We start from the raw sequence: 13,270 nt of genomic DNA on the forward strand, positions 1-13,270 counted from the left end.
TGGGACTTAAGGCAGCAACAGCAAACTCAGGGGCAGGGGAAGAGTCAATTAGCTCAGCTGGGTCAAGAAGCCAAGCTCTTGCTTCCTGGACCACCAGGCTGCTACCCCCTTCCCTTCTGCATGCCCCTTGAAGATCCCACAGCAGCTTTTCCTGCTTCTTCCTTACAAAGTGATTTAATTCTTGATGATGACTATGGTGATGATGGATAGATCTTTTTACAGTGTGCAAAGTGCCATATATATGTGTGTGTGTGTGTGTGTGTGTGTGTGTGTGTGTGTGTGTGTGTATGTGTGTGTATGTGTGTACATATGTATATGTGTATGTATATGTGTATACATATGTATATGTGTATGTATGTGTGTATATATATATATATATATATATTTATATGAATGATCTTATAAACCATAGTTTCTTAACCTGGGGTTCAGCAGGTTTTAAAAAATATATTGATAGCCATATTTCAACGTAATTGAATTCCTTTGTAAATCCCTAAAAATTTTATTCTGAGAAGGGGTTCATAGGATTCACCAAATTGCCAAAGGGGTACATGATATACCAACATATGAAATACTCCTCTAATTGGATCCTTACAACTGTCCTGTGAGCATGGTGCTATTAAATATTATCCCCATTTTGGAGATGAAGAAAGTGAGTCAGACAGAGGTGAAGTGATTTACTTAGGGCCACACAATTAGGGAATAATATTATTAGTACAGGGAATTCCCCAGGGAGGAAATTCTCTTCACCTTTGCAGATTAATCACTGCCCTGAAATTTATAATCTTAGAAAACTGCCTAGTGACACTGAGGGATTAAGTGATTTGCTTAGGGCCACATAGTAAGTTTGTGTTAGAGGGGCCTCATCTTCCTAACTCCCAGGCCACCACTTTACCCCTTACACAAAAGTCCCTATCATAACAATGGTAATGTCTTCCTCTGACACTGCCTCTCACCTGGACTATTGTAATAGTTTGTGGTTTGATCTCTAAGCCTCAAGTCTCCCCCAACTCCAATCCATTTTCCACTCAGTTGTCAAATTGATCTTCCTTAAATGCAAGTCTGCCCCTGTCTCCCAACTATTCAATCAACTCCAATAGTTCCTTTTTATTTCTAGGATCAAATATAAAATCCCCCATTGGGCTTCAGCCCTTCATAACCCAAACTCCTCTTACCTTTCCAGCCTTCTTATCCCTTGTCCCCAACACATACTCTTTGATCCAGTGACTCTGGTCTCTTGGCTATCCCACAAATTGGACACTCTCATTTCCTAACTCTGGGCATTTTCATTGGCTATACCCCACGCCTGAAACTTTCTCCCTCCTCATTTCCATCTCTTGGTTTCTTTTATGACTCAGCTAAAATTCTACCTTATTCAAGAAACTTTTCCCAGTCCTCCTTGATCTTAGGGCCTTCCCTCTATGATCATCTTCAATTTGTCTAATATTTATCATGGTTGTACATATTTATTTGCATGTTGTCTTCCCTACTAAGCTATCAGCTCCTTGACAGTAATGACAGTTATTTTTTGCCTTTCTTTATTTGCCTTTGTTATTGTTCACTTGTTTTAATCTGACTCTTCATGGCCCCATTTGGGGTTTTCTTGGCAAAGGTCCTGGATTGGTTTTCCTTTTCCTTCTTTAGCTCATTTTTTAGTTGAGGAAATGGAGGCAAACAGGGTTAAGTGACTTGCCCAGGGTCCCAAAGCTAGTAAATGTCTGTGGCCAGATTTGAACTCATGAAGATGAATTTTCCTGACTCTAGGCCTGGCACTCCATTCACTATACCACCTAGGTACTTAACAAATGCTTGTTGACTTAATTTGAAAGAATATTAGTGTTAACACCTTTTCAGTACCCTTACAAGTTGGCCAATCAAGTTGTTGATTCACTTGACTTTCTAGTCCAATCACTCTTGACAAATTACTGGGGTGTTTTAACACTAGCTCTGAGTAGATGCTAAATAGTTACTAAGGCATTTATTGTTTAGGAATGTTTAGGTGAAAAGGGGTTTATGTGTGTGCCTTTTCTTGGGGAATTCCCTAAGTTTTTTTCATAAAAAATAGATTTTTACCATATAAATTTTTTTCCTTAAAGACTTTTTTTGGTAGGATGGATTTTGTATCTGTTGTGAGCTAATGCTGTATATACAAAATCATTTCGGGAAGAGAATGCCAACAGCTTAGGGGATTAGGGGGGAAAGGGCAGGTTGAAGAGGAACCTGTGAGCTGAGCTCTGAATGCCATTAGGCATTCTGAGAAGTTGAGGTGATGAGGGAGTGCATTCCAGGAATGGAGAACAGACTGCAAGGTGCCCATAGGGAGCAGCTGCAGTGTAATGTACTGGTAAGTGAATATCTCCTTTGACTGGAAGGTAGAAGGTATAAAGGGGGACAGATGTGAAATGAGTCTTTGTTAACACTGACCTCATTATTTCTTGGTGACAGCAGAGTACATGTTTAGGTGATGTTGGGAAAGCAGTCTCCAAGTTTTCTGTGGGAAGGAATTACCTTTTTATTCCCCCAAAGCTTTGAGATGACGGGGTGGAATAATAGAAAGAAGAGTGAGTTGGAGGGATTGATCATGAAGTCCTTTAGCAGAATCAGGGGTTACTGAGCTAATGACGGTGAAGTACAAGACTGGATTTGAGGGGGTCACCGTAAACCTTTGTAGGCTGGGATGGAAAGGCTGTTTATATTCATATCTTCTATGATGAAGCTAGGTGGCACGTGGATAGAGGTGCTGAGTCTGGAGTCAGACAGACCTGAGTTCAAATCCAGCCTCATATACTTCTGAACTGTATAACCCAGGGCAAGCCATTTAACTTCTGATTGCCTCAGTTTCCTCATACATAAAAGAAGGGTAATAATAAAACCTACCTCAGCAATTGTTGTGAGGATGAAATGAGATAATGTTTCTTTTGTTTTGTTTTGATTTTTTTTAGTGAGGCAATTGGGGTTAAGTGACTTGCCCAGGGTCACACAGCTAGTAAGTGTTAAGTGTCTGAGGCTGGATTTGAACTCAGGTACTCCTGACTCCAGGGCCGGTGCTCTATCCACTGCGCCATCTAGCTGCCCCGAGATAATGTTTGTAAAACACTTGGCACAATGCTTGGCACATAATTGATGCTTAGTAATTGTTTGTTCTTTTCCTCCCTTCCCTCTGTCCCAAGGAAGGGCTTATGAAAGCAGCTACTCTTCACAAATATTCTTTTAATGCTGACCAATTGATTTAATCCTAACCAAATAATTAGGTTGCATATCTATGGTGAATGGATAAACTGGCAAAATGAGGAACACAAAATGTAAACGGTAATGACTCAAGGGAGAATCACATGTTACAGCAGAGATCATGCATTCTATTCAGTGCTTGTCCACTTGGCAGGAGCCTTCTCATATCCACTGTGCACCTCTCCATTGACTTCTGTGAATTATTTATTTTTAGCTCTTCAGTGACCATTGTATTCCATGTGTCACAACCATATGACAGTGTTAGCACTGGGCTGTTTCTTTCATGCAAACATGGAGTCAGTAAGGAAGTTTGCAATTTCTCAAAAAGCAATCCAGTTCATTCTCTTTTTCTATGTTGTACTGTCTGTCCCAGATGTATATACTGTTGAACAAAGTCTAACCAAATGTGTGTTGGAATCTGGACAGTAAACATGCTTCATCCACTTGTTCTTTCCTATGTAGATGGTTAGACCAACTACTTTTGGTGATTGTTGATCTTTTTCAATACAATGCAAATGGGAACACCAGGAAATTATCACTGTATATACAGAATCCTTTTTCCACTTGGATTTATTTTGTTTCTCCTCCATTGCTGTGACAATAAACTTTTGTAGATATCCATCTACCTTGCCTGAGGTTTATTATCGGAGGGTCATTGGACAAAATTGTTTTAGATGTTATATTTTCCAAGTAATCTTGAATAATTTTGATGTTTTGGTATTTGGGTAGAAGATGCATTGTTGTAAAAGCTCTTATAAGGCAGCAGTTCTATTGAATCAAATACTTTTTTCCTTCTCTTTTGGTAATCAATGAACAGTAAGGACAATGACATCTTATGGTCCTTAAATCTTTCAGTTACTTGTAAAAAGATGTGAACCAATTTTGAATATTGTTTGTGAAAGCCTTCTTGTTCTTTGTTAATACTTTCAATGGCAATGTCCATGGTTTGTGTATAGATAACTCTCACAAAGATTTTGTATTTGTGAGAAAGTAGGCTAAGCATGATATTTATTGATATCCTCTCAAGTCACATTTTCTTTTCATATTAATAAGGTCTAAAAAAAAACAAAAAAATGAGGTCTGAGACTTTTTTGACTTCTCTGATAACTTCTTTTTCTTCAGATACCTTGTATATCATTCCCTTGAAGCCTTCATGGTTGTATCGTCTCTGGAATAAATCTCTCTATATACTTCTTACATTTTGGCTACTTTTCCCACCTCTCTATTCTTTAGTGACATTTCTACCTCCTTAATAAGCACTGTTAAGACTGCTGTTGGGGTGCAAGTGTGGTGGTTCTACCAAACTTGATAGAGAAAATAGTTTGTTAAAGTGGATTTTTAAAATCTCTTTCATTTTTCTTTATGTGGTCCTTCTATTTTCATCCTTGAATGGCCTTGGGATGACTCCTTAGTTGGATATCTTGCTGAAATTGAAAGAAAAAAAATCTGTTTTTACCCTCCACTACTTTTCTATGTCTTATGAGATACTACCTAACAGGCCAATGACTTTATATTCTAACCCAGTGTTGTGTTTGGCAGCCGTCTCTCCAGTCAGTGAATAACTCTGCTGACTAAGGCATTTCCTGTCCTTTTTTGGTCTTCTGGTTGTGGTAATTGATTTACATTTACATTGGTTAATTTTCTGAATGAAGATATAATTAGTGTCAATATACTTTCTGTTCCCTATTTCCCATTTTTGATTTTTCAGTTACTTGTTTAAATAGTTCAGGGTTTAGTTATATGTCATATCTTGCTATCTGGCTTCTGACTTCATCCTGAAATTTCTTCCCCTTAAGTTACCCGTGAGCTTGTTGCCAAATCTAATGGCCTTTTTCACTCTCCACCTTTCTTGACTTTTCTGTAGCCTTTAACACTGTGTATTACCTTCTCTTCATGGATATCTTTCCTCTGTTTTCAAAGTGGTCTGATCCAGGCAGTTTGATTTCTGCTCCCTGCCTCCAAACTTTCTGACAAGCCCTGGTCTGAGCTCTGAAAATTCCTGAGCTGAGTCTGGATCTGAGCAATGTTTATGGACTTGCCCTAGTTAGAGTTCCAGTAGACTCCCGTTTGACTCAGCTGTTATCTGCCAGCAGGAAAACGCTGCTGGTTCAGAAGAATAGAACGATATGCTCCCTCTGGTCTGGGATTCTTGCCATAGTTATCACACTAAAGGTTTCAGAGTGCCCTTGAGATTGGAATTGAGAATCCATTCCAAAACTACCTAACCACTACTTCCTTTGAATTTGCTCCTTACTTGGTTACACAGCCTAGGGCCAAAGATTGTTGCTTACTCTGGAACTCTACCAGGCTCCTCCCCAGTCTGCCCTCGATCTGTGAACTGGAACTCAGTAATGTGCAGCAGATCTTCCTATTCCTCCACCTTACATAAGTGTAGGCTCATCTATGCTGGATTTTGGATCTCTTCTTGTTCTGGTGCATAGCCATTCAGGGATAGTGTAGATAGTTTAGTGGATAAAATACTAGTCTTGGAATCAAAAGATCTTGGTTTAAATCTGGTCTCAGGTGCTTATTAGCTAAGTAATCTTGAGGAAGTCATTTTTGCTTGCTTTAGTTTCCTCAACTGTACCATGAGGATCTTAGCACCTATCTCCTAGGGTTGTTTTGAGGATTAAAAGAGATAATATTTATAATGTACTTAGTATAATGCCTGATAAATGGTAGGTAAAAAGTGCTTAATATATCCTTCCCTTCCTCCCTCCCTCCCTTCCTTCCTTTTTTGTTTCATTTTCTCCTTGTGCTAGAATGTTCGATGTGATCTTTCTTGACTAGACCCCACCCACAGTGCCTACAGACCTCTCTGTCTCCCTATGCTGAAAAAATGACTCAATGGGACTTTTTATCTTGTCTTTCTCAAATAGGACTAGCTCTGATGTATTTTCTAGATCTGTTTGGATGAGTTATAGGGTGGAACTTAGTTGTACTTCTTTATACTGCACAATCTTGGCAGTTCACCTCCTTTTAGTTTTCTCAATATCTAAGGGATATAAAAATCTTCTGAGCCAGGTGATTTGAATTCATAAAGCAGCCAGATACTCTATTACTGTTTCATTGCTATCTTTGATATGACCTCCTTATTGATAATTTTTATTCTCCATTTAAACTCATTCACCTTTGCAGGGAAAACAGAATGAAAATAAGAGTTTAACAACTGCTTTCTTCCTGTTGTCAGTTATCAACCTCCCATTCATGCCAATCAAAGATCCCACCCCTTCTTTGATTCTTTCTTCCAATGTAGGTTAAAAAAACAAAAACAAACCAAACCCTCTCTTTTGTTCTTAGTTTCCCTTGCTGACTTTAGCTCATTCTGACCTTTAGTAGTCTTGCCAGTATTTTTGCATTTTATATGTGCTTATATTTATCTTTTGTTACCTGACCTTGTTTCCCCTTATTTTAATATATCTTTCCATATTTACTTTAAAATATTTATATATTTTTTCCATATATATTTTTACAATCTAGGTTGGTGAGTTCCCTGTGCATCCACATTTCTCTCTTCATTCAAATCCCATTTTCCCTCATCTGTAATTTTTTCTCTTAATATCTTCAGAATTTCCTTCTAGAGCATCTCCCATCCCTTCTGAGCTAAATCCCCATGGAGAATTTTACTCTGTGGGATCTTACATGTCATTCCTCTACTTCCTTTGAAATCTGCTTTCCCCCAATCTGAGCTGCATGTCAAATTGTGCACAGATAACCTCTCCCATGTCACAAACACTAGGATGGATTTTTTTTTTCTTGACCTCTTGTAGGAGTTCCTGTGAACCAACCTACTACTGCTTAGCTGTAATTTCCTTCTTTTCTGGTTTGATTTTTATCAAAAAAAACCATCAAGATTGATATGATTCAGCTCCTCCAGCTGTTTTGTTATTGCTTTGAGTCAAATTAAAAATCTATTCACAGTCTAAAAACGATGTGATTCTTAGAGCTCTCATCTTGTGAGAGCATATGGACAAGAATTGTACAGGAAGAGATATGACAAGAAAAAGAAGGAGCATTTATATGTCACTTTAAGGCTTACAGAATGCTCAACAAATATTATATCTTTTATCTTCACAATAACCCTGGGAGGTAGGTACTGTTATTATTTTTATTTTACAGGTAGGGAAAGTGAGTCATATAGAGGATAAGTGATTGTCCCAGGATCACATACTCACATACCTAGTAAGTGACTGAGGTAGAATTTGGACTTAGTTCATCCTGGCTTATGATTCTATCTATTGTATCACCTAGTTGCCTCTAGGTAGTATAAATAAATTGTTCTCCCTACCATTTAAAAGTGATTAATCTACCAAAGAATAGAAAATTTTATAAACCAATTCTAAGATGTATTCATCTTCTTCCTCTAGTCCCATTGTACAGGGCTCTGAACATAGTTATGGTTGATAAAAAGGTTTTTTTAGTTGAATTTTGAAAACTCCTCCCTTACTATCTTTTTTTGACGGGGTGCAGGTCAGACCTGTGATTTCAGCCATGTCGGTAATTTCTAGAGTGTATACTCATTTCGTTGATGAAATTCGACCACTCATTTGTAGCTAGAAGTCTACGAGCAACACTCAGTTGTGACTTGATTGTGTTCATGCAGCTAGTATGTGTCAGAGGAAGTATTCTAAGGCCAGCAATCTGTCTGCTAGGTCATATTGCCTCTCATGTACCCTGATGTCACCATTTTGACAGAAATAATGTGCTAAAGCCTATTAGCTCTGCTAAAAGTTGGCCCACCCTAGGGGCAGCTAGGTGGCGCCATGGATACAGCACTGGCCCTGGATTCAGGAGTACCTGAGTTCAAATCCGGCCTCAGACACTTGACAGGTACTAGCTGTGTGACCCTAGGCAAATCACTTAACCCCCATTGCCCTGCAAAAAAAAAAAATTAGCCAACCCCATTATTGATGGACTTGACCAGACATTTCAGCTATACTGGCCAAAGTGCTTAGGTGTTTAATGCCATTACAAAGTAGATATCACTTTTTTTTCAGTGAAGAGGAAGCATTCTGAGCCTCCCCTCAGGAGAAAGGTTAAATTTCAATGGCTGTCCACTTTTTGCATTCTAATTTTAGAAGAGGAAAGATGTTCATATGTCATTCTGAGCTTCCCCACACATCTTAAAAAATCTAGGTTTGCAGGACAACCACAAATATAGTTTCTTTTTATTTTTGGTGATTAAATTTTTTTTACATTACCTTCATTTTTGAATGTACTCCCTCTCACCCATTCAACCAGCCCCCTGCCATTGTAACCAAGAATAAAATGAGAAAAATAAAATAACCAGTCTAACAAAAGTAACCAATGAATTGAGTCTGACATATTTGAATGTTTTATACCTTTACTTCCCCACTTCTGCAAAGACAGGAGAAAGGGGCATCTTCTCTTCCCTGGGACCATTCTTAGTCCTTAAAATGATTTATTACTCGGATTTTGTTTTGTTTTATTTTTGGTTCTTTTCCATATCCATTGAATTATTCCGTTTATTTCACTCTCTATCAATGCATGCAAATCTTCCTTTGTTTCTCTTAATTCCATAGTCATCATTTCTTCTGGCACAGTCATATTCCATCACATTCATGAACTACACTTTATTTATTATCCTTTTCCCAGTCAGTAAATGTCAACTTTGTTTCTTGTTAATTGCTGCTATCACACAGAGAACAGATTAGATGGAATTCAGCCATGGAGGATGTAGGGAAGGACAGGAAGTGAGCCTGATGATAGGGTGTGGCTGGGTTGGGATCTGCACAGAGGAAGGGAAAATCCACTTGGATAGGATCTGCTGAAAGGAGTTCTCTTCCATATCTAAAAAGCCACAATTCCATAAGAAAATCACATTGCAATCTAAGTTCTTTCTACATAGACTCTGGCACAATAGAGGCATTGAGTTTTGTCTATTTGAGTGATTTTCATAAGAGGGAATAGAAAAACACGTTCTTTTTTGCTTAGCAACAGCCTTTCTCCACCTTCAGATTTGCAGTAGGAAAATGAGTCTTGCATTTTGGGGAGGCAGCACACGGCATTAGAAGAGGTGAAAGCTTGGGAACAGAGGTCAGAGGTTTTACATCCCATATCTGCTACTTGCCACCCATGTGGCCTCAGGTAGGTCACTCTCCCACTTTTGAAATCATTTTCCTCATCTGTAAACTGAGAAAAGTTAATGGATCTTCAAGATCCTTAATGACTCCAAATGTGATAATTCTATGACCTCTACTCACCTGTCTCCTGGTCCAATGTTCTCTCCACCCTCTCACACATAGTGCTCTTATGTTGGGGCATAAACAGTGCTATATCTGGGCTCTTTCTTTTTCAGAGGGAAAAGTGGGATTTGCTGAAACAGCAGATGCTCTTACTCTTTACTCAGACAATGATCCCACAAATCTCCCTCCCCTTTAAATAGAACAACATGGAGAGCACTTCCTGCCTTTGTATGGAGGCCTCTATTTGGAGTTGGAGCACATGCAGCATAGTGCAGGAAATTATAGATGATGATGACAAACTTTGATTACCTCAGGTTATTAGAAAAAGCCCTCCAGGGCTCTCCTGAAGCCCTTTACTAATTCATCCTCCACCCACAGGAATGTGTGCATGTTGCTGACATACTATGGGAGCTGTAGAATTACTCTGTTCCTGTAAATAGCCTTGTGCCTGCTGTGTCTGGGGGCTGGATATACTGGGAGGTAGTCCTAAGGTATGACTTTATCTCAGTATTTGTCAGGTGCTTATTATTTGAATACTGGTGTTCTGAGCTGGATACTTCCTGCTATAGGAGAGAAATGTTATGTAATGTGTGTATGCATGCATACAACAGAACACACAACACATGCATAAACACAATATAGACACAGAAACATGTGTACATAAATATGTTAAGATGTATATATCACCATCTCCATATATATACACACATACAACATACACATGTACACACATATGCACACACATATACATATGCACACATATACAAGACACATACACACATATACACACATATGCATATTCACATATACACATACCCATACATATACATACATACATACATGTGTGTATACCTACATGAATACATGTATACATACACATATCCATGACCATAGCATCTCCTGACTAGTGTTAAGGCATTCTTTATGGCAGGAATTATGACACTGTGAAAACAATTTTGTGAGGGGTACAGTATTTCCACACTTGAATTAAATATAGGACATTGGTAAATTCATATTCTTTCTCTGTCTCTGCCTCTTTCTGTCTCTGTCTCTCTCTCCTTCCCTCCCTCTTTCTCTTTCTCTCCTCTCCTCTCTCCTTTGTCTCTCCTTCCCTCCTCTTTTTGTCTCTCTCTGTGTCCATCTCTTCCTCCATTCCAGTTCCATTCCTTTCCAAAACTGGTCCTGGCTTCTGTACTCTGACTGCCCTTTCACTGACCTATAGGCCTTCAGCTTCTATGCATCCTCTGACTTTCTAGGACCAGTAATTTCCCTGAGACAACATAGACCTGCCATTAGCTGTAAGATTACAAATTCAGATTTGAAATGTTCCTTGCTCATTTGTCAATGGCTATTATTTGAATGACATGGAAGAGCAGGGGATGTCCGAATAATAATACCTATATCTGTTAGGGCAGCATCTTCTCCAGGGTGATATTGCTTTGAGTTTCACTGTTGACATTACACCTTGAATGCATGGTCTTGATGTCAAACTGTCTGGTTTTACTGGTGGAAGGAGCAGCAGTTCATTTGAAATTATTTTTGAAAATACCAGTGGTGATGGAGGCTATGGGAAAAGAATTAGGTTGTACTTCATTGGTTTAGAATGTTATGATTTGGATGGGATGTCTTTGTATTGTAAAATTACATTTCTTTTTGAAGGATTCTTGGTGTTTCACTCTCAGAAAAATGATTTCAATGAGTTTTTCCTTTGTTTTCAGTACATGAAGTTTTAAGTATGCCATGAGGGTAATAGGACCAACTTTAATAATTGAAAAAAAAATTTAATTGTGGAAAAAAGTTTCACAATATAATTGTGGACATATAGAGATCTAGCACCCCCTAGTGTATTAAAAGCCCCCAAAAGGTTGAATCCAGCATTTAATAAGCTAATCAACAGAACCACAAAAGCGGGTCTTGATGGACATGCCTTTGGAGTTGTTCCTAGCACTGTGAATGTCTCCTTTGTTTATAACAAGACCGGAATTTGCAAAAGTTCTTGAAAAGGTCTTGATTTCTAATTATCCTAAGGGAACTGAAAGGATGGCATTCCCATTTGGAATTTTAAAACTGGGATTTAACTCATCACTGGAGCTGGAATGATTGGTAATATTTTTAAGACTATATCATACAAAAATAAAAATAAAAAAAGGAATTCGTGGTCACATAGCTAATCTTCTAAATTCCATCTTTCCAAAGAAATCAGTGACACACTTAATTGTTTATGGAAGCCTTTTAAAAGGAAAGTGTTTAGTGAGATTTTTTTTTCTCCTTCTGGTAGCTGTTATACTGTATGTTGCCTAATGAAACCATAAACTGAAAATTATAGCTTCATTCTAGGGAGTGAGAAGACTTATTCCAACAGATGGCATCAAAACACCGGTCTAAACTGTATGATTGCTGATTGTTAATTGCATCTGTAAAACAATCCTTTTAAACAGAGTAATGCATTTTATCATACAGATTATAGTGGTACGCTTTGGGGTTTATCTATGTGTGTTAACATTTTCTGCTCCAGTGTAAGACTTAACGTTTGCATAATTATCAGATTAAACAACACTGACTCAATCATTTTTTTAAAAAACGAGGACAAGAGAGATGTGGAACTATGGATCACAGTTGGTTTTTTTTTGGGGGGGGGAAAGAGAGGGAAGAGAAATTCTGTATGACGAATGTTTGGTTTCTTATTAAGTTATATGAAACAAGAGGAATTGACTACAGAGACTGTCCAGAACATTAAGATGATTGAAACATTTTAAGAGATTTTGAATTGTTGATAAATCGTTACAGTTGAATATATTCATTCATGTAGTTTTCTTATATCCCTTGTGGATAAAAATATTGATAATTGATGTGGGTATTTATCTGAAATGGAATGATATGAGCCAAATTTGAAGAAAGGTTTATTCTCTAGGTATTCTGGATACAAGGCTAACTGGTTATCGTTCTAGGATAATTTCACTGAAGCTCTGCTTTGGACTTTGGGGGTGACGTGGGGTGGGGGTCGGCTTGGTGATCTCTTGAAGCTGTTTCTAGGTCTAGGATTCTAGCTTTTATATTGTCTAAGCAACTTGGGACTCACAGACTAGATTTTTCTTTGGCATTTTACCCAAGGCAATCTAGAATTAAAAGCCTCCATTAAATTGAGTAAAAATCAATTCAGTAGCTATCTGGTCAATGTAACAAGCATTTATTAAACACTTAACTATAAAGCATCTCATAAGGTAGTATTGTGTTCAGACCACTGGACTGGGGTGCTTGAGGAGGCATAGAGTTTAGATAGTACTTTGCCTTGTTATCATAGAGATTACAGTTTGGTAACATACAGAAATAATATAAAACTTGCAAAAGGACATTAGAGAGATGCAAATAAAGTACACAGTGAAGTCCAAGAAGTGGGGGAAAGGAACAGTGTTAACTTGGAGAAATGGGGGTGTGTGAGGTCAGGGGAAGCCTCATGGTATCATGTGGATTAGACTCTAAAGGAGGATTAGATAATTCAAAAGTCCAGACCTGTTAATATAATCCAGGTCTGAAGTGATAAGGGGCTAAAAGAAGAGAAGGCTAGGTTCTTAACCTTCCTAAAGCTCACCATAACAACAGGAGTCATCTCAGATAGCATTTAACAGAAATGTTCAGCATCCATTGACCCTGAAGACAAAGGGACATCACCAACTCTAGGGTGATTTTTCAACCTTGACCCCAGAGAGAGGAGACATGACCTTACAGGGTCAACCCATTCTCTTGGCTGCCTTTGTTCAAAGGTTGGCATACCAACAGAACCCACTGACATCCAAAGAGAGAGGACTGAAGGTTAAACCAATACATTGAGCTACCTT

The sequence above is a fragment of the Dromiciops gliroides genome, chromosome 3, assembly GCF_019393635.1.
Source record: "Dromiciops gliroides isolate mDroGli1 chromosome 3, mDroGli1.pri, whole genome shotgun sequence".
NCBI lineage: Eukaryota > Metazoa > Chordata > Mammalia > Microbiotheria > Microbiotheriidae > Dromiciops > Dromiciops gliroides.